The 21,770-nt window shown below is 52.7% G+C and overlaps 1 pseudogene; it reads right to left on the minus strand.

Moving 5' to 3' along the window:
- Positions 1–1,240: 1,240 nt before the first annotated feature.
- On the minus strand, positions 1,241–1,637 carry LOC101395441 (small ribosomal subunit protein uS8 pseudogene; annotated as a pseudogene).
- Positions 1,638–21,770: the final 20,133 nt, after the last annotated feature.

A 21,770-nucleotide genomic window follows, 5' to 3' on the forward strand; every position in this document is an offset into this window, starting at 1 on the left:
TTCCCACCCAGTAACCTGGATTTGTTTGGTATGACACCTGTGTGCTCCGTGGGCTGCTCCCCAGGCCGGGTGAGGAGGGCGTTTGGTCCAGGCCACGCTCCTGGACAGTGATTGCTTCACTCAGCGTGGGCCTGTGACACAGCCCTGCCCGTGGGATGTGAGGCACCTCAGGCTCGAGGACTTCTAGCAAGGTTTTCCTCGCTCTTAAAGCAAAACATAAGATGAGGACTTATTATCACAGGAAGACATGAGCTTGGAGCTGCTGTAGTCACATTAGAATCATGAGGGAAAAGCCAAGAACATCCAGAGAAGCTGATCCCTGTCCCCGATGTCATTAAGCCATGGCATTAACTCTGGGTTGCTTTCTCCGCTGTCCAGGCACGGGTGTTCTGTGTTTTCAGCTAACAGCATCCTAAAACCAAACGGGACACAACATGCAGACATTCCCCAGTTGATTTGACCACAGAAGGTCCCTCTGGACTGGTGCTCTACCCAGAGTGCTTCAGGAAAGGCCAGTGGAGTGAGGGACGTGGAGTCGGGGTCAGAAGCTCCAGGTTCCACTTTAGGTTCTAAAAATCACAGGAGATCCTGGGCCTCATTTTCAGCTCCATGAAAAGAGCATGCTAACGAAGACAACATAAGTCGAGTGCTAACACCATGTGGGGCACACAGTAGGTGTGTCATAAATCACAGTTAATAAAGTGGGGAAGGGGAGGAGGAGACGAATAGTCTAATTTCAAATCTCATTTCTGCCTAAGAGTTCTAACCAGTCCAAAAATAAAACCTGTGTTCTCTGGCCCCTTACCAATTTATGGCACCCTCCAGCCCTCCACTCAGCAGGCAAAAGAGGAAACAAAAATACCACAGATGTCCTAAGCAGGCACCCGGGCTTGAGAGCCTACAGCCCCTCACTCTTCTGCTAAAGCACGCCCAGGATTCTGCCAGCTAAACTCCCGGCACCGCCAGTGTCCCTCCGAGCGTACTAACGGCTCCAGGACACTACTCAGTGAGAACTTCCACAGGTAGCAGAGGCCCAGCCTGGCCCAGAAGGACCCTCTCCAGTCTAGATGCTCATGTGGGAGCCAAGGGATTGGGTTCCTCGTTGCCCAGAGCTCTGGCTGAGACTCAGAGCAGCAGCTGGCAGACAGCTGACCAGGGCTTTACTCTCGCGCTCTCTCTCTCGCTCCCTCGCTCTCTCTTATCCATCGAGACATCTTATTTGTATGTATGTATTACATCCCTAGGAAAAGAATTCCAGAACTTTCCCTCCCGTGTGTTTTCATCCATGATGCCAGAAGAGCTCATCAGTACAGTGAAACCAAACTAAAGGGACGGGAGCGGATAGTTCTGCCATTTTTCTAGATCTTTCAGTTGTACATCAAATCTGGGGCTGCACACTTGTTTTGCCCACTCTTGTTTAACCTGCTCGTGAGGTTCACAAAAATTTTCCCAGCTCCGTGATCAATGTGACTTTGAATTCGCCAATGTAACTACGCTTCATCGTCACAGCCAGAAACCGAACGATGGCTGTGGAGCATGGCCTAGTCAGAGGCTGGCATTTGCCCTTCTTCTTGGCGTTATTGATGCTCTAGAGCATCAGCCAGAACGTTCGTGGGCACCATCATGGTGGCATGGAGAGATGATGGGAAGACTGGGGCTTTGCCTGTTCTGTTTGGGCTGATGAACGGCACAGAGAGGGAGTGCTGTCAGTGTGAGTGTAAGTGTGTGTGTGTGTGAGTGTGCACGTGGACCACACCCGGGTATAGTCATGGCTCAGTAGAAACACCTTACAGAAGGAGTGAGGTAGCCCAGGCAAGTGTTACTATTCCTCTCTTATAGACCAAGAACTGGAGGTTCAGAGAGGTACGGGGCCCTCCCAGGGTGACATTACCAGTCAGTGACGGAGCCCGCTGGTGAGAACAGGCCTCTGGCCCTCAAGCCATCGCTCTTCCCACCCTGTGAAGAACACGCTGGATGTTCAGCAATGAGCAGGACACTCACTGTTTGAGGACGGGACGGCAGATGCAGAAAGAAGCATTTCTCCTGCAGCTGGGGCTCCAAACCCACGGAGAGCACTGGGCTGCCCTGCTCTCTGCGGGGGGAGGAGAGCACGCCGCACAGCTGGGTGTCAGAAGACGAGCTGACAGGGCCCAAGAAGGACAGCCCGGCCCCAGAAGCCGGGCCACGGCGCGTGGGGCTGCACTCCCGGAGGAGAAAAGACGTAGAGCTACCGAGATGGCGATGGGCCCCTGAGAAAGACGGGCGGTTCCCTGACTTTGGGGATCCTGGGGATTAAAATTCCGCTCTGGGCGACACTTTAAATCTGACAGTTCTCAATGATTGGACTGTGGGTCCTGCTTTGTGAAATGTCACAGGAACAGTGCTGGTGATGCCCAGTGCTCGTCTGGAGGAATACTTGACAGCTGTGTGTCAGTCTGGGAAGGTTTCCTGAAAGATGCTCTCCTTGAGCCAAGCTATAAAGTTGTGCTTCTTATTCTCTGATGTTCTCGGAATCACTCAGGCTCTGATTCAGCAGGGCTGGAGTGGGGCCTGCAAATCTGCATTTCTAACAGCTCCCAGGAGATGCCAAGGCTTTAAGTAGCAAAGTTACAAAGGACGAACAGGAGTCACCCCATTGAAAAGAGGAGTCATTCAGAGAGGACATGCCTGGCAGCAGACAAGATAAGGCAAAGGTCAAATGTGAGTGGCACCATGGAGCCCAGGGAGTGTGGGGAGGGGTGGCTGAGGCAGCAGAGGTGGTGGGACCTCGCCTAGGAGGATGAGAGACACAAGAGAAGAGACTGGTAAAGTGAGTCAGGCACTTGGGTCCACCCCGTGGACCACCGTGTTTCTCAGGGAGGACCGGTCCCAGCTCTGTCAGAATCCTGGGCACTGGTTCAGAATGTGCATCCTTCAGCCCCACCCAGCACATCTTTGGATTTATTGGATCTGAAGAAGGGGCTCAAATCTGCATTTTTGAGACGTTCTCAAGGTGATTCAGATGCAAACTCAAGTTTGATCACTTGTGTTGGGCAGTGAAAGGTTTCAGACAGGGGAGGGACAAGGTGGGGTCTGCATTTCAGAGGGACCCCCTGGGAAGCAGAGGAGGCCAGGCTGGGAGCTGGGGAAGGGGTGATGTGGTCATGCAGGCCAGGGAAGCGGAGGACCTGACCAGGATCCTGGCGATAGGAATGAAGAGGAGGGCGAGCTCAGGAAACATTCTCTGGTGACCCGTTGATGCGTTACCGCCAGTCACGGAAAAATGAGAGCAAGAGAGATGAGTTTGATTTTCGACCTGCTGAGTTTGGGGGACATCCAGGTAGAGATGGGCACTTGGATTTGAGAGTCTGAAGTTCAGTGTAAGGACCAGGTCTGGGTGTAGATTTGAAAGGCAGCAGCTTGTAGCGTATTTACCGTTAAACGTGATAGTGAACTTCATGTGGGCAGAGGTAGGCTTCTTAGATTTTCCCAGAGACTTTGTCGGGGGGGAAATGTGATCTGAGTACCAATTCTGCCAGGAGTCAATACTGTGGTCAGCAACGATGTCGACACCTGGAGCGTGAAAGGCCGGGGGACTCTTCCTGGAGAACCTCGGGTACAGAGGGCCTTCAGTTCTCCCCCTCGGAGGCTTTTAAGTGATGAGTCTAGCCTCCCAGAACTGGCCTGGGAGAAGGGGGAACTCGGTAAAGGGATCTATCAAAGCCGTGTTTCTGCTGTGACCTGACCTTGTAACGCACATTTTCAGACTCCAAGGGCAAATCACGCCAAACATGGTAGCATCAACGCTCGTACATTTCTCACCTTCTTCACTCACCGAGCGCAGTGCTAGGTTCCAGTCCTTAAGGAGCCCACAGTCCACTGGAAGAGAGACAAGGAGCTGGACGTCCATGGTGCTGTGTGCTGAGTGTACAGAAATCTAAAGAAAACTGGGCTTTCCAGGAAGGCTTGGTGGAAGAGGTGACACCTGTTAGATTTTGAAGGAGGAGAAGTTGGGTGGATGACGAACGGAGATGGGGGAGAAGAAACATTCTAGGAAGAGGAAACAGCACGTGCCAGGCACGGGATCATGAACTAGAACGTGGTCAGAGAACAGCGGATAGTTAGATCTGGCTGGAGCAAAGCGCACGAGGGGGACAGGGCTTGGAAATGAGCCTGAGTGGGGAGGGGCCAAGCCTATCAGGAAGGGCTATGTTGCAGCAGATACAGAATTTACAATCCCAAAGAGTCTATGCTGCCATTTTGGGAGGGGCACTAGCTGACAGCTGGGTGTGTGCACCGGCGAGGAACCTGTGCAGTGACACCCAGGCCGGACAGAACAGACCCCCGATGGCCCACCCCCAACAGGTCTCCATCCTTCTCCTCCCCGTGCCAGCAGCCAACAACCACAGTCCCTGGGCCTGGGCTCCCACAGCCCCAACGGTCTTGCTGCTGCCACGCTTGCACTTCACAGCCTGTTCCCCACAAGGCAGCCCGGGTGACCTCCTAACACGGAAGTCACATCATGTCCCTTTTCTGCTTAATCCTGCCGTTGGCTTTCCACTGACTGCTCTCGAGTGAAATCCAGCCACCTCACCCCGGGCAGGTGACTCGGCCCTCCCTGCCTGTCTGACCCGTTTCCGAGGCCCTCTCTGTCGTTGCTTACACTCCCAACACTTGGTCCTTCTCTTTCTTAAACCCTCCCAGCTCACTCCCATTTAGAGCCTGGTGCCGGCCCCCCCACCCCACCCCACCTGGATCCTCGCACAGCTGGCAGTTCTTGCCTTTCATACTGTAATTTACATATCACTTCCTCCAAGAGACTTTCCCTGAGACTCCCTCAACCTACAGAAGCTTCTCAGTGCTTCTCTATCAAATCACCCTGTTTCAGTTCTGAGCGGCTCTTATCACCATCTGGTGTTTTCCTGTTTCTTTGTCTGTGTGTTTATCGTCTCCCTCCTCTGTGGTCAATAGTCTCTAAAAGCTGTTGCCGTCAATTCCTTCTCTCACTGTAGCACACGCTGCCCCACCCATGGAGAGGTGGCATCTGTCTCTCCCTCCATCGACTCTGGGCTGGCCTCACGGCTTCTTATTACTTGCCTTGACGGGCAGAATGCAGCAGAGAGAATGCTGTGCCACTTCTGGGCCTAACTTTTAAGAGGCTGGTCATCTTCTGCTTTTACTCTTGGCAGCTGGGGGCCATGTGACAGGTCTCGATGCCCTGAGGCCGCCACGCTGTGAGGAAGCCCAGGCTTCCACGTGGAGGACACTGACGTGACCGACGTGGAGTGGTGCTGAGCGTGGATGAGTGAGGGATCCCAGCTGACATCCAGAGCAGCAGAAGAGCGGCCTAACCCAGCCCTGACCCAATTCCTGACCAGGAAATTGTGAGACATAACAAGTCCTCTTGTTTCAAGTCACTAAGTTTTGGAGTTTTGTTATGCAGCAGGAGGTAACTGAAACCTCCTCCCACTAGAATGAAGCTTCATGGCCTTTGCCTGGCAGGACCTGGCACATACATAGACTCAGTAGATATTTGTTGAATATGTGAATTTGGGGAAAATGGAATTGACCATTGTGGACCGGAAGTCTCAATAAAGCAAAAATGCCAATGTTTGACGCCTGAATGCTGGTAACCAAGGTATCGCAATTAGAAACTGGGATATTGGAGGTGTGTGTATGTTTGTTTTTAAACAAGTTAAGGGGTGCTGGAGTCTAACCCTTGAGCTCTGAGTTTGGAGAACATCCAGGAAAGGGACGTGCTGAGGCGGAGAGGGGACAAAGGTCTGTGAAGGAGGGGAGGTGAAGGAACTTGAGTGAGGCTGTTGGCTGAGGCACCCACAAAAAGCTTAAACTTTCCAGGTTGATGGTGGGACCAGCCGTGGGGAGAGGCTCTGGAAGTTTCCACTTGAGGATTCTGAGAGGCTCCTGGGGGAAAGTCTCCTGGAAAGATCTAGTTCCAACAAAGGCAAAAAGGATTCCGTGCAGAGTCTGAGGGAGCAGGATGCAGAGACAGGTCACAGCAGAGCGGAGGAGGGCACCCCAGAGGGAAGAGGCTGTTGGGAGGCTGCAGGGGAGACAGTGTGGGGCGCTCAGGGAGCAAGGCTGGGCTGAGTCGAGTGGGGCCGGATGAGGCTCACACTCTGGCAGAAGGGAAGGACGACTCGGATGAGATCATGAGGGAAGTGAACTGGCCTCAAGATTCTGGCTGGTCTGAGGTATAAAAATTTGGTTTCCTCGCCAATACATCCAGAGGACAGAGGTTCACTGTTGGCCATAGAGTCAACAATGTGAGACCTTTGCTCAGGATTCCAGATGAAAGTGGCGGAAGGACGCAGGTGGGGCGTGGACAGGCCTGGGTCCGTGATCACTCAGTGGGCCTGCTGGCTCTGGGCAGAGCGGGACTGAGTCCCGGTGGGGGAGAGCGGGCCAGCCGGGACTCGTGTCCTCATGAAGCGCCGCTTGAGAGGAAGGGGTGGCGTGTCTGGTCAGAGGTGACTGTGTGGGCCGGGGACCCGAGCGGCCTGTGGAAAGGCAAACTGGCCTGCGTCACATCGTTTCAAATCCTGTTAAACATTACACTTTATTATTATTCTTTCATATTATCAAAGTACAACATGTTTAACATAAAAACTCTGTTTTCAAATCTCCAAAGCAAAAAGTCCTTCCATTCCGCGCTCCTCGTCCCTGTCTCCCTGTACACACAAAATAAGGAGCGAGAGGAAGAGATAAATCCTCCATGTACAATACAATCTCATTTCAGTAACCTGGCACAGTCTCTTCGGCCAGTCTATTTCCTGCCTTGATTCTCAAGTCAAAGGGAACCAGGCAGAGGACCGGGACGGAACCAAACAGTGCACCCCTCAAGCCCTGCTGGGCCGTTGTTCAAACAGGTATTTATTAAGCTCCGACCCATTAGTCAGGTCTGTTTTAATTACAAGTGACTGAAACCCAAGGTAAACTGGCTTAGGCCATGAAGGACATTTATTGGTTTATACAAATAAAAAAAATGCCAGAGGGTCAGCTCAACCAGATGTTACGTGACGCTGGCGAGAATCTCCCCCCACTGCCCCTCTTCTCAGCTCTAGTTTTTCAGCACGGGCTTTACCTCAGGCGGGATTTCCCCAGCTGGTGAACCTCAGGGGATCCAGGCTTATTTCCTGCCGACTTAGCAACACCAGCAGAGGTACCTCTCTGAGGTATGGTTCTTGCTGGTTGTGCTGGGGTCACTTGCCCATCCCTGAGTCAGTCGTGACTTGGAGGATGTGATGCTCTCATTGACCAGACCGGGATCCCATGCCCACTCCTGGGATAGGCAGTCCCATCCAAGCAACGGACATAGGGAAGGGTGGGTCCCCAAATGAAAACTGTGATTTCCAGAAGGAGGGGCGTGGCGAACAGGGTTGGTGTCAACGACAGGCAGCTGCCACACAGGGCCTCCTCACGGATGTGTGACCTGCACAGTCACACAGGGCCTGGTGCTCAGGACCCCAGGCTTGGTGTAAGGCTCTGCTGTTACTGTTTCTAAATTCTTAATAATTTTTTAACTAGGGGCCCTGCATTTTCATTTCTCACTGGATCCTGCAAATTATGCAGCCAATCCTGCTGCTATACTATGTGTGTACTGGGAAGCTTCCAGAAACACTTAAAACCCATCCCTCAGAGACGGGACACCAGGGCACACTGGCAAAAAGCAAGTAGTCTGTGCTGGCTGAGCCTGTAAGGGAGCAATGGAAGGCTCACTCACTCACTCACTCACTCAGTTACTCATTTAAAACTTTATGAAGGGGGATCCTGCCACTGCCAGGGAGCAGGAGGAGAAGATAAATGAGTGTCAAGGCCCCCAGAGGCTCCTGGTCTGTTAGAGAGATGTGCACACAGATGCAGCGAGGCAGGGGAAGGGTTGGGATGAAAGAAGCACCCAACGCCGGAGCACAGAGAAGGCTCGGGGCCCTGGCCTGGAGGGGGGACACGGGAGGTGCTCCCAATGTGGGGGGGGCCTGTGTTCGCCCAACAGAAGCCAACAGTCGCAGAGCATGTTAAGCTTCTTGGTAAGGAAACTTATGGAGGTGGTTCCACCGAGCAGGAGAAATCGCAGAACATGCTTCCAGATGGAGGCTCATGGATGAGCCACCATGTGGAGCCCGTGCCACCTCCCAGACCACTGTCGTCCCCCAGCCCGCAACTCAGCCCCCGAATATCCTCCAGGCCTGACTATTCCTGCTTTCAGCACTGACCTGAGTGTCAGGGTTTTGCAATCATCGGCTCAGCAGGTGAAATCTTTCTTACTGTAGTCTTGGGCAGACTGCAGTAATTACTCCAATTACCCAGTAAGGAGACAAAGTGAAACAATCCAAGGAATTTTACCCTCCAGCCCCTGGACTTTCCATTTATATGAACCATCTTCACCCTGTTTTAACAATAGAATGGTTTATCACCATACCCTTTTTTTTTTCGGCTTCTCAAAGACCAAACTTACTCCAATTACCTATGATCACTGTTTTCTCAAAAAACTACAATTTGCTCAAGAATAAAATTAAAATTGCTCAAAAAGTAAGACTAAAACAGGGTCCCTGCCCTCAAGAAACTTACATTCTTTTTGGAAAAATGAGATCTAACCTAGATGGAAAACGCAGGGAACAGAAGGCAGCACGACTGTAAGAGGCAGTTCCCTTGGGCAACACGTTCCCTCCTGGACAGTCCTCTGAATGCACTGACTTACACGGGAGCTCAGAAACTTCCTCTGGAGAGAACACTCGAACCAGGTCCACAGTGGGGTTCAGATACCTGCCAGCACGTGGGAGGTGGAGGTGGGGAGGGGTGGAACGGTGCACCAGAGTGTGCAAAGCTGGGGAGGAGGCAGCATGACTGAGTCCAGCTGCCCAGGGAGGAAGGGCGAGGGCGCTCTGAGGTCACTCATGCTCAACGTGGGACCTCCTTAAAGCAGGAAGTACAGGCTTCAGATGTCCACTGCTGAGGAACAGATTGCCTGAGAACTTAGTGACTTCAACAACAACCATCATTTCATTCTCCTTGCTCCTGGTTCTGGGGGTTGGCTGGGACCAGCTGGGCGGCTCTTGTTCCGAGTTTCTGTTCTCTGATTTCTGGGGTTATAATCAGATGGTGGCTGCAGCTAGAGTCGCCTCAAAAGCTGCTTTACTTTTATGCTGCCTGTTGGCTTACCCCTCGGCTACGGCTTCCGGCCAGAACACGCCTCTCGTGTGGCCAGGCTCCCTCACAGTGTGGTGTCTGGGTCCCAGGAGCGAGGCGGGCTGCAGAAGCTGCCCGCTTCTCAAGGCTTGGGGCCAGACACTGGTGTGGCATCTCTTTCCTATATTCTCTGGGGCAGGCAGTTTCAGGAGAGGCAACACAGGGAGCCCCCCAAGATGGGAGGGGTGTCACATAATTTGGAGGCCACTTTTAAAAATGGAAACACTAAGATTTTTGAGTGTGAAGTGCATTATATGAATTTTCTCATTAAATTCTCACAACAACCATTAAGACCATTTTATGAATGAGGAACCAGGTACAGAGGAAACTGAGACTCAGAGAAAGCAAGTGACTTCCTCCAGACCACACAGCACTCCAGCTCTGATGCCTATGTGCTTAGCTGCTACTCTCTGTTGGGTTCCCAATACCTGGGGGAAGAGGACTCTCCCAGGGGCTGAAACCTTGAGTGGGCAGGGACCCTCAGCAGTTCTGAGCTGGGCACTAAAGTGAATCTGACTGCACTGGCCCGGAGGGCGTTCACTCAGGCCCACGGCCCTCGGGTTGTATAGCAGACAATACAGCCTTGCCCCTGGAAAGGAATTTGGAGACAAGAGAGACTTCAGTGGGGGCTGATTTGCCCGTGGGATCCTTTGTGGCACTTTCTTCGGCTGGGCCATGAAGGGCAGGTAGGATCTGAGACGTGGAGAGGAATGCAGAGAACTACTCAGGTTTTCTTGTGGGCTCTCTCAGGTCCCCAAGCTTTGGTCTTCACTAGCTCCAGAGGAAGCCCCTTTCCCAATGCAGCACATTGGGATCTCTTCTTAAAAATACACCATTCCTGGGGCCAGCCCAGTGGCGTAGTGGGTAAGTTCACGTGCTCTGCTTTGGTGGCCTGGGGTTTGTGGGTTCAGATCCTGGCACAGACACACTCACCGCTTATCAAGCCATGCTGTGGCGGCATCCCATATTAAGTAGAGGAAGATGGGCATAGATGTTAGCTCAGGGCCCATCTTCCTCAGCAAAAAGAGGAGGATTGGCATGGATGTTAGCTCAGGACTAATCTTATTCACCAAAAAAAAAGAAGTCATTAGTTCCTTATGTGTCTTCATTTGGGGGACATGTGATGTGCCAAAAAGACATTGAGTTCAACTGAAGCAGCTTTGTCTCACTCACATAAACCTGTACGTGGGCTGTGTTCATGTAAGTTCCTCTCACAGAACACAGAGAACCCTCCTCGACAGGAAGCCTCGGTGGCTTGTTCCCTCCATTGAGGGTCTATTGAAAAGGGCAGAGAGTAGATTCGGCAGAAAAAAATTGGAGTTGCCACTTAATTCTGGCCTGACCCTGTGGTTGGAAGGTCAACACACAGGCCTGCAGCGAGAGTCTCCGTTCAAGGTCCACGTGGAGAGGTTGCTCGGGCCTCTGGTCAAGGTCCACGCAGAGAGGTTTCGAGAACCTCTGGTCTCACAGGTCGGGCGCCGAGTCTGCAGAACTCTCGAGTTTGTTTTGTGGTGAGGCTGCTGGTTTCAGAAGAAAGACCTTTAGTGAGAGCGTCACTTCCTGCCCTGCTCTCTGCAGCGTGGGCAGGGCCTGCATCACCAGCTTATCTGGGGGAAGGGAGATCCGTGGCCACAGTTCTCCAAAATCATCCAAATTAGGACCCAAAAAAGAGAGTTCTGAGGCCCAGCAACTCTTGAAGGAGATCCTGGAAAACAGTGATGAAAGGGTGCTTCCTTCCTGAACGCCTGGCAGTTCATCAGGGGAGCTGAGCCCTGAGCTATGCGAGGGCCTGAGAGCCACTCCCAGTGGTGATGAGAGCCTTAACCTTACGAATGGTGCCAGTTAGCCCCTGACCAGCAGAGTACCCCAGGGACCTGGGTGTCCTTTGCACACCATACACTTACACCCAGAAGGAGCAAGGCCGGCCTTCATGTTCAGAGGAGACCCAGCCATTTCCAGCAGCCTACTTTATTTTAATTAATTTATTTATTTGGTGAGGACGATTTACCCTGAGCTAACATCTGTTGCCAATCTTCCTCTTTTTGCTTGAGGAAGGTTGTCCCGGAGCTAACATCTGTGCCCATCTTCCTCTATTTCGTATGTGGGTCGCCACCACAGCATGGCTTGATAAGAGGTGCATCAGTTTGCACCCAGGATTCGAACCTGTGAACCCTGGGCTGCTGAAGCGGAGCGCATGAACTTAACCACTACACTACCGGGCTGGCCCCTCCAGCAGGCTACTTTAAGTAAATTTTTTTTTAACTCAAGAAGTATATGTTTATTGTAGAAAAAGTGTGAAACTGCAGAAAAGAGAATTTTTTAAAAAGCCTCCTGTAATCCTATCACCAGAAATAATCACTGTTAGTCTGGTGATTTCCAGCTTTTTTTCTATGCGTATATGTACATATATAAATAGTTATCAGCTCAAACTTTCCATGTTGTTTTGTTACTCCCTCTTTTTTAGTGCCACTATACTGTGAGGGTTTTCCATGTCAATAAATACATTCCAATGATATAAAGTGTCTAATATTTCTTTGCAGAGCTCTATTATTATTTAATGAATCTTCTATTACTGGAGATTAATGTTGTTTGTCTTTTTTTTTTTTTTTTGCTATTATAATCAATACTGTAATGACTATTCTTAATTATCTCCTCAGAATATATTCCAAAGACTATAATTGCTAGGTCAAAGTTTATGGACATTTTTAAGGACTTTGATACTACATCAGGCAGGATAGGCTAAATGTTGTAACAAACACCCCCAAATCTCAGTAGTTACCACAGTAAGGGTTTATTTCTCCCTTATGCTGCAGTTCAATGCGGGTCATCTGGTGGAGGTGCGGGAGCTCTGCACAGGCGTCTGGAACTCGGACTTGTTCATTCGATGGCTTCCCACTGGCCAGAACCTGGGGGTTCTCCACCGGCTCCTCTGATGTCAGCTGTAGGCGAAGGGAGAGAGAGAGCTGGACAACCGCACAGGTGGTTTTAGGGCCCAGCTTCGGAGTGGCTCACATCACTTCCTCTGCCCACTTCCCAGTTGTCCAGAAGTCAGCCAGATGACCATTCCTAACTTCAAGGGAGGCTGGAAAATGGCGTCTTCTTGTGTGTCCAGGAGGGAAACATGGAGTTTGGTGAACACAGAGCATTGTCTTGGCCTCAAATATACATTACCAAGTTGCCACCAACCAAGTTTTTCTGGTTTATATTCCCACCAGCAGGACAGGAGAATTCCTACTTCCTTGCACTCTCAGTGGTGAAGAGGATGACATTCCTCGTCTTCTGTTTTCTGGAGATCTGCCTGTGATGTTGTTTCTCTGCACTGGACTCATTTCCCTGTTTCTTTCTTTGGACTTGATGTTGCTGCGATCAGGACCATTCCCTCCAAGGGCCAGCGCTCTGCGTTCCTGACTGCCCTCAGGATAGCGGCCCTCAGCCTGTCTCCAACGCTGGCCTGAGATCCGGGGCCCTTCTCTGCCTGTTCTTCCATCCCCCATTCCCTCCTCTGCTGTGGAACAAGGTGTGGTGCGCAGGGGTCTACACACAGAGACCCTTGCAGGGCCCCTGCCCTGAGCCCCTGGCCCTGGCACATCCCTGACTTGGGATGCCAGCCTGGCTCCCTCAGAGGCATGGGGAGATGGAAGCTCTGCAGTTTCTGTGCCGTCTCAGGAGTGTCCCAGCCTACACCACATTTTCACAGAAAAGACACTCAGAGAAGGGAATGAGGAGCAAAAACAGCAGCCCGTGCTGACTTGGAACATTGGCCTTGACCAAATCATCCAGTGCCTTGTCCTCAGTGCTCACTGCTCCCCCAGGACAGCCGCCCCAACGAGGGGCGGAAGTCAGGATGGGCAACCTGCTTGGGAACATAACGGGATGGCAATGGGATTGTGCGGACTCTGCTCTTGTCTGCCTCCAAGGGAACCCAGGTTGCCGAACACCAGCTCACATCTGAGTGCGGTTTCCCTCTTGTTTTGAAACGTAGTTTCTAGAAGATAATGCTCTCCAGTGGCTTCCGGTCCACGTCTTCGTCAGGGACTCCCAGCTGTTCCCTGATGATTGTCTGGCAGCTGGGCCGTCAGCAAAGCAAGGCTTCCAGTGAGGTCTTTGCACAGTGTCCTTGTCCAGCCCCTGCCTGGAACCGCGGCCCTGAGCGCGGCTCCTGGGCCCGGCCCCGGCGCTGCAACAGCCCAGGACGGGCGAGTGTTTCCCTAAGAACAAACGGATACCGCGTCCTTCCAAGGACACCCCCCGAGCCCTCCCTGAGAGGCGGCCGTGGTCTCCGAGCGGGCATACAGCAGGCGCCCCCGGGGAGTGAGTCACACCAGCGGTGGGCCTGCTTGTGACCTAGAAATGGGGACAGGAGGTGGCTGGGATACAGAGGGCGCGGCAGGAGGGCGCGGCGGGCGGGGGGAGCTCCGCTCTCCTGCCGCCCTCCGCGGGGCGGCCGTCGGCCTGGCCTGGTGCACACGGCGGTGGAGGGGGACCACGGTGGGTCAGCAGCCTCTCCAGAGTGAGCCCACCGGGGGTGTCGCGGCCCCTTCCAGCTCGTCCCTGCAAGTGGATTTGAGTTCCCGAGACGAGTTTGCCAGGCCTTATCCACCTACTCTCTCACGAGGGGCTTCCGACAAGAAACACGGACCTCTGGCGCTCTCGGTGGTTCCCGAGGGTTCTCTGGGGGGCGGGGGGGGAGCGGCTTCCTTTCACGTGTGCTGAGAAACGTGCGTCGCCGGCATCCCGATTCCTAGAGGGGAGCCTGGATGGGGGGTTCTGGCTGCAGGAGTGGGGGTGGGGGGCGATCCAGGGGCAGATCCCATAGGCCGAGGCCAGCACCCGGGCCTTCCCCACGCTCCCCTGTCTGGCTGTCCCAGGCTGGAGAGCGGCTGGCCGGGGGATGGTGGAGGCTGAGACTGGGGCTGTTCCTGCTTCTCTTAGAGCAGGCTGGGCCTGCAAGGACATCCCAGTTGCTCCTCTCAGAGCCTCAGGACCGCCTTTCCCAGGTGCCCCCCCCCCCCCTCCCGGTTGACAGTGCAGAGAAATGGGATGTTCTCCCATAACTCCCAGCACAAGGCTGGGCCCACACGTCCTGGGGTGGGTGAATCCTGAAGACCGGTAGCTGGGGTGGGGCAGGGCCTGGGTGCTGCGGAAGGTCCCTGGGGGTCAATCCACCATCTACAAATGCCTCCTGAGGACCCTCTTCAGACGGTGGGGTCCTCAGGCCACCAGCAGCACAATGATGGGGTGGGAGTGGGGCTGTTCAAAAGGCTCTTCTTGGCCCTGTCTGCAGACTACCAAGATCTAAAGTTCTCAGAGAAAGTCCTGGAAATCTGTGTTTCTGGAAGCATGCCCTTCCCCAGGTTACCAGCAGAGTGACATTTAAGAACCTGTCTCTATACCAATCCTGGTCTCATTGATTATCCTTTTCATGAAAATAATTTGTGTCCTTTTCCACCTTTTCTGACCTCTGAAAATGAGACCTGAAGCGGAGAGATCCACGTACATAAGAAACCGCTCCTGTACCTCTGTGGGCACGCCTGGGTGCGGCCGTGTCAGGGGATTTGAAGGAAGCCAGCCTTTGACGGTGGGGCTGCCCCGATCTGCTTTTCCATTGACTTGTCACCAATGAAGGTGCCTCCCAAGCTTTCCTTCTCTCCTCTTTTCTCAAGAAGATGGGCCTGCTGCTCTTGAAGTTGTGCTCTTGGAGTCCTTCAGCACAGGGCCACGTGAATGTCACTTCTTCACACCCCTGAGGAAGCAGGACAGGAATCCACAGGTGTTTCTACCGAGAAATCGCTGACCTCAAGGAAATGTATCAAGAGCGGAGAAGGGTGACACGCAGAGGCGGCGGGGGAGCAGCAGACACGAGAGCAGGCTCATCCGGGTCCTCTCCCCCCTCTCAGAGCTCCTGCCCGGGACATGCAGTGTGTGCTGGTAAAGCAGCCCTCTGAAAAACACAAAAATCCCCTAATTTGTAGCACCTGCCCATTACCATAATGTAAATACTCCCACCGTGGCCGATTGCAAGTTACCAATGGTTTAACAACTGGCTCACAAAATTCTTGAATATTTAATCATCAGCTCTTGCAAACCAGGAGGGGACGACTCTAGCACCTACTCATCTCAGCCCTGCCCCAGAAAATCCCCAAACCATACCCAGGGTGAGCATCGCTTCAGCTCCTCAGTCAGAGGAGAAGTGGTCAAAGGAGCCCAGTTGTTGTGACTAAACATCGTCACGGTGGACGTGAAGAGACAGAAGGCAGGATGATTTTTATTGCCTGCCACACCAGAGCCGAGCCTTCATTTCTCAGTCTCGCTCTCATTCCTCCGGGTGGGAAGGTTGGGGGAGACCCTGTTCGCAGAACTTCTCCTGAGCCTTGTGGGGCATCTGCCCGATTCTTCTCAGGCTCTATCCCAGGGCCCACCCACTCTCCCTCTGTCTCACTCTCTCCTTTAAACCCTGGGATTCCATGCCGGAGAAGAGAAAGCTCCTTCCTCAGCTGCACAAGTTTACCCTGGAGGGCTGGGAGCCCTTCTGGATTCTGGGTCGTGCCTTTCGGCTTGGGTGCTGCTCAGATGGCCTCTTCCTTGAAAAGCTGGCCTCCGGAAGACTCTGTATCCCAGGCCTGAAGGCTGAATGGCCCAGATGGATCTTTTCCAGATTTTGTAGGGAGTCTTGAGAACGGGGGTGGGGCAGGTAGTTCTCATAAAGCTGAGCATCACCAAGTTTGCCCAGACCCTGTGATGCCAGCGATCACTCAAGCCTTCCTTCTCCTTCAGGGCCTGGGGCTGACATAGGACTGAGGGAGGATGGGGACCTACTTTTCCTCCCCAAACAGTGGGCTGGCTGGTCAGTTCTAAACTCCCCATACTCTGCAGTTTCTGCCCCACCCCTCCCCGCTTGCCACCCCAGCCCACAACCCCGCCAGACGCCGGCTCAGACACAGGCTGCCCAGGCCCCGGCGGGCACAGCACAGCAGAGTCCGGGATGCCCTGCCTGCCGCCGGGGAGTCAGGAAAGTCTCTTGGACACGGCCTGGAATCGGGGGCCTCTCTGGTAAGTGTGCTAATCATGCAGAGTCAGTCAGCTAACAAACATGTATTGAGGGTCCATGAAGGGGTTCAGAACACACCACCCCAAAACATGATGCTTTGGCATATTGGGTATTTTCAGCTGAGGGCACCTGAGAAACAGCGGATGCGGGAAGGGCTCTCTGACCTCCCCCTTTCTACCTAAAAGCGGGTAGTACAATTTCCCGAGAAAGGTGCCCTCCCTGCACCGGGAAGAGAAGAACACCCTCATCTCCAGAGACTGGGAGTCGGTGCCGAAATGGACCTGGACAGACCACCCCACCACACTAACGCTGACCTTCTGTTCGTTTCCCCCGTGTGTATCCTGCTCACTGGCCCACGGTTTACTGCCCCCAGCCCAAGCTCCTCTGTGTGGTCACACCCCCCACAAAGAACGCGGATTGTTCTTTGTTCTGTGAGCTTTGGGGCCTAAGGGCTTCTTCTGGTGTTCATTCTCCTTTTGAAGACTCCTGTGTATGCGTAAAAGTGTTCAATAAAATTGTGCGCTTTCCTCCTCTTCATCTGTCTTATGTCAGTTTAATTCTTAGTCCACCTACAGCACCTACAAGAGTAGAAGAAAGTTTTCCTCTGCTCCATCAACTACGGAGACAGCAGTGAGCGAGGCGGAGTCCCTGCCCTCGCGGGGCATACGGTCTCAGCTACAGGCACTCAGTCCTTATACACATAACGTCAGAGAATTCAGCAATGACCAGGGTGCAGGTGCTTCCAAAGAGAAGCACAACGTGCAATGGAAGGCTAACACAGACTCAGGGATCCAGGAGAGCTCCTGGAGGAAGTGGGCTTGAAGCTGAGACCCCAGGGATGGTTCAAATGCAGTGGAAGATGAGGTTGGAGAGGAGATCCTCCAGGACACAAAGAATTTATGCTTCAGAGACATTCTCTTCTCGAGGATAAGCTTGGGAATTTAGACAGTAACTGTCTTGCCTTCATGAACAGTGTGGTGGAGACCACTGTGTGCCCTCTGACATTCCTTCTTCTTTTCTTAATAACAAATCCCCAGTGTTTGCTGGCTACATAGCCACTCAGAGAAAAGATTCTACAGCCAACTTACTAAGTTCTGGCCAATGAGACGTAGGCAGAAGTAATGTGTGGGGTCTCTGAGAAGCCTTTTTTCTGCTGCCTGGTATCTGGATGTGATGGCTGGAGGCTGAGCAGCCATCAGGGATCATGAGGAGACACACTAAGGTTGGGGAACTGTGTAATAAGAGGAGCCTGGTTCCCTGATGACCAGGGGACTGCCATGCCAGCCCTGGATTGCCTACCTCCAGACTTCTTCTATGTAAGGGAGAAATAAAGGTCAATCTTTATAAAACCTCTATTATTTTGGGATTCTCTGTTATACAAAGCCAAATATAATCCCAACTATTACACACAACTTTCTTTCCGCCTAATGAAAAGATCATTTATCTGCACTACCCATGAATTACCTGTTTTATAGGAAAGTCTATACTACTAATAATAACGCTATCTCTTTCCCAGCCCCCTTTGACCCGTCCCTGGTCCCCTTCTCCCCCACGTCGACCCTGGTCTTCCTCCTTCTTCACTCCCACACCAGAGCTTGGCCCCACCCACTGTCTCTGCCTCCAAGAATGACAAGCTCACAGCCCGGAGGTCCTGAGCTCCTCCCCCAACCTTAGGGCTGCCCCCGGGAGTCCCGCTGCAGAGCCACATGGGGCCGGGAGGTAGCAGCCTTCCTTGCTCCTTCTCGCCTTCCCAAGGGGTGTGAAGAGTTAGAAACACCAGGCAAAGCCGAGCATGTGTGCATTTGCAGACAGCGCAGAAAGGATCGGAGGTGCTTTCACGGACCCTCCCTGTGTGGGCTCTTCCAGGGGTGCAGGCTCTCAGGTTCTGCTTCCCCAGCCTCTGGCTGAGTCCAAAGGGTCAAGATTCAAAGCGAGAAGGTCAATGTGTGGGTTGGCTGGGGTGATTGCAGACCTTGGCACGCCTTGTCAGATGAGACGGGGCCTGGTGTGAGTTAAATTGTGTCCCCCTCGCAAGACAGACAGACACACACAGACACACACACACACACACACACACACACACACAGTTTGGAAGTCCTAAACCCCAGTATCTCAGAATGTGACCTTATTTGGAGACAGGGTCTTTGCAGAGGGGATCAAGTTAAAATGAGGTCATGACGATGGGCCCTAATCCAGTATGTCTGGTGTTCTTATAAAAAGGGGAAGTTTGGGGACAGACAAGCACAGGGAGAAGGCCATGTGAACCTGAAGGCAGAATCACTACCGAGGAAGGCCAAAGATCACCAGCAAACCGTGGGAAGCCGCAGGAGAGGCCTGGGACAGGTTCCCTCTCAGCCTTGGAAGGAACCACGCCCGCCGACACCGTGGTCTCAGACCTCCAGCCTCCAGACTGTGAGGTGGTAAATTTCTGTTGTTTAAGCCACACAGTGTGTGGACCTTTGCTAGGGCAGCCCAAGCAAACCAATACAGGTCCCTTAAGTGCCAACCAACAGAGGCGTTTGGGGAGGGCCACAGCCTCAAACGATTCCCTGCTGCCTCCCATGGGGCTGTGAGCACACCGAGCACGGCTGGAGTCTCTCTGGGTCATTCCTCTCAGCAGAGGCCCCGGGAGTCCCCTCTCCACCTGCAGCAGACCACCAGAGGCGGACAGAGTGAGGTCAGCACCGCAGGAGAAGGGCCTCTCTGCTTACCTCCTGGGACTCCCGTTGCACAAGGACACGTCCCAAGAACGAAGGGCTGACGCCAGCTGGCAAGGTCTGTCTGTGAACCTGTCTACCTGTTCTTTTCCTTTTCTTGGCAGAAAGTGACTGTCTAAATGGGTGGAAAAGTGGTGCCCAGTCTTTTCAGACCCTGATTAAGCCTGTCTCTGTTGGGTGATACTTGGGCATGTGCAAACACACGCGTGAAAAAACCTGTCTGTGGTCTCTCTGCCCCTGTGCTCTCACTTTGCTCTCTACTTAGGGAACTGGGAGGCAGCAGGGATGGGGAAGAGGGACAAAAGACACCCAAAAGCTCTACGGAAGCAGCCAGTGGGCCAAGCCCACCAGCCGGCTCCTCCCATCTGCCCACCGTACCCGTCTTGCGTCGCGACGGTCTAGGCTGCGGTTCAGCAGAGTGAGGAATTGCTGCTACCAGGCGTCTGTGTCGCTTCTTGTTCTGCTGATGGTTCTCATGTTTTCTATCTACCCCTCACCATAACCAGATGTTAACCCCATTTTTAAGAGGCTGAATCTGAGACCCAGCAATTTACCCTGGGGAGGTGAATGAGAGGCTTGTAGACTGGGCTACAACAATTCTGAAAGGTCCACTCTGTGCCCATGGTCCACAGCACATCAGTTATGAAGTTCCCTGAAGTTTGTGCCAAGTGGGCATAGAGACTGTTTCCTAGGTAAGGAAGTTTGTATTTCCTTCCTCATTTGCTCAACAATAATGCTTTGGGTTGATTTTCTAGATTTGGCCACAAAGGAGATGATAATGATGACACATAGGTCCGCGGTGATCCATGGTGAGCCGTTGGCAGAGTACGTATGGAGGCCCCTGTGCCAGGCGTGGATGACACACACGTGCGCCTCACGTTTTAGGGCCTAAAGTCTAAACGGGAGGATCCAACTAAACTCATGTGAGACGAGTTGACGACTGATGTTTCCCTGGCCTCAAAGTGGCTCTATTCAGGATTTGCTGATAATAAAGGCAGAGACCCCTAAAACTGTCTCATGAAAACAAAGATTTATCTTAAGAGTCCATGTGGTTGCTGCTGGAGTTGAGACCACTCTGAGGACTGGCAAGCCCTCTCTGCCTCTCTCCTGAAGGCCAGCCCCTCTCACAGTTTCTCTGCTGTCTCTGTGCATCTGTCCCTGCTCCTTCCTCCAATGACGTGTCCTCTGCTCACTCAGCTTCAGTTCTCTCCTGACCTCACCTTACACGTGGCTTCCACCTGCTCTGACTCCACCTCAAGGCCTCCTTTCAGCCTTCACGGTATACCCAAGCGGGATATTCTGTCTGCATTTCGTAGTTCTTCCTATATTTGATTGGCCCCTGAGCTGCGAGCCTATATTCTGGCCACCCTTGGGTCACTTGCCATCCCAGAGGTCCAGGGAGCTGTGGCCGGATGTAGGGGGTTGCAAACCACCTACAGGGCTCTGGGCAGACGGACACTGAAACAAATCCAGTGTGGGGACTACTGATTATAGAGTCGACTAAAGGCCATAGAAGGGGAAATCACGCTGAGTCAGAGGGAGCAGGCTTTATGGGGCAGTGAGGTGGCTGGGGTTTCAGCACGTGGGGTCTGTGCTGTGGGAGAGAAGGGGAAGCTGAGGTGCAGGGGTGGGTGCCGGCGCACACTGTGGCAGTATTCACGCTTACCTGCTCCCTCCCTGTGGACGGATTGCACATCCCTACCAGGTGACATCAGACTTGGATACGTGACACTTCTCCAGTGAAACATGAGGAAAGGGATATATGTCACTTCTAGGCAAAAGCTTTGACAACTGCAGCGTGGCTCGCCATGCTCTCTTTTCCCTTTGTGTTGAGAACAACACTGTCCCAATAGGGACTGCTCCATCAGCTCAGGTCCCAGAACGAAAACAACCCGGAGCAGAGCCAGAGCGAGTCCGTGGTGGATGTACAATGTGAATAAGAAGTAAACCTGTGTCGTGTGGAGCCACTGAGATTTTGGGGTCTTCTGTTACTGCAGCATAGCCTAGCCTGTCACAACCAATACAAAGATCAAGTTGTGTTCAGATAAACGGAGAGAGAGGTGGAGGTGAAGGGGTGGTGAGGAGTAGGGACGGGATCCAGATGTGAGAGAAGGAAGGCTTGAAGCAGGGTAGCAAGAGAAGACCTGGAAAGACTGAGGGGACTTCAAGAGCCATTTTGAAAAAAGATGTACCGGGTTTTGTTAACAGCTTGGAATAGGGAGTGAAGGAAATAGAGGGTTTATTTAACCCTTTATATAGAAATAAATAACCAATCCCTTATTTACTAGCCTATCATAGTTGGGAGTTTGAACCATTTTGAGAGAAAAATGTCCTTTTTAAATAATTGTGTTTAAGGTGGAGTGGCTGACTAACTATTTCCGATAGGCGTGTGGGCTTGGGGTCCAGGCTACAGGCAGAGATTTGAGAGTTGTCAGCAGAGGGCTGACAGCTGGGTCAGCGAGTTTTTGGAAACTTGTCTTTTGATCTGTAAATGTAACAGGTGGTGAGAAATGGAACACAGATACCACATCTGAAGAGAGAAAGCCGCTCTAGATGGACAGAAGGAAGGAGGGACTAAAAGGAGGATCTTCCAGCAGCATCAGCCCACTGCCTTGGGCAGCTCCCAGGACAAGCAAATCTGCCTACCAGAGGTTTCTCATCACTGGTAGAGCAAAGCTCTTGGGCGGGCCTAGGATGAGGTCTCACCTGGTGTGTGGCACGTGGTGAGGCCTCCTCTATTGACCCTGGGTCATTGGACCGTTAATGCAGTAGATCAGGCACAATTAAGTGGAATCCAGAGATTATTTTTCAGTTTTCAA

The sequence above is a fragment of the Ceratotherium simum genome, chromosome 3 (genome assembly GCF_057802395.1).
Source record: "Ceratotherium simum simum isolate JZ-2026a chromosome 3, ASM5780239v1, whole genome shotgun sequence".
Classification (NCBI taxonomy): Eukaryota; Metazoa; Chordata; class Mammalia; order Perissodactyla; family Rhinocerotidae; genus Ceratotherium; species Ceratotherium simum.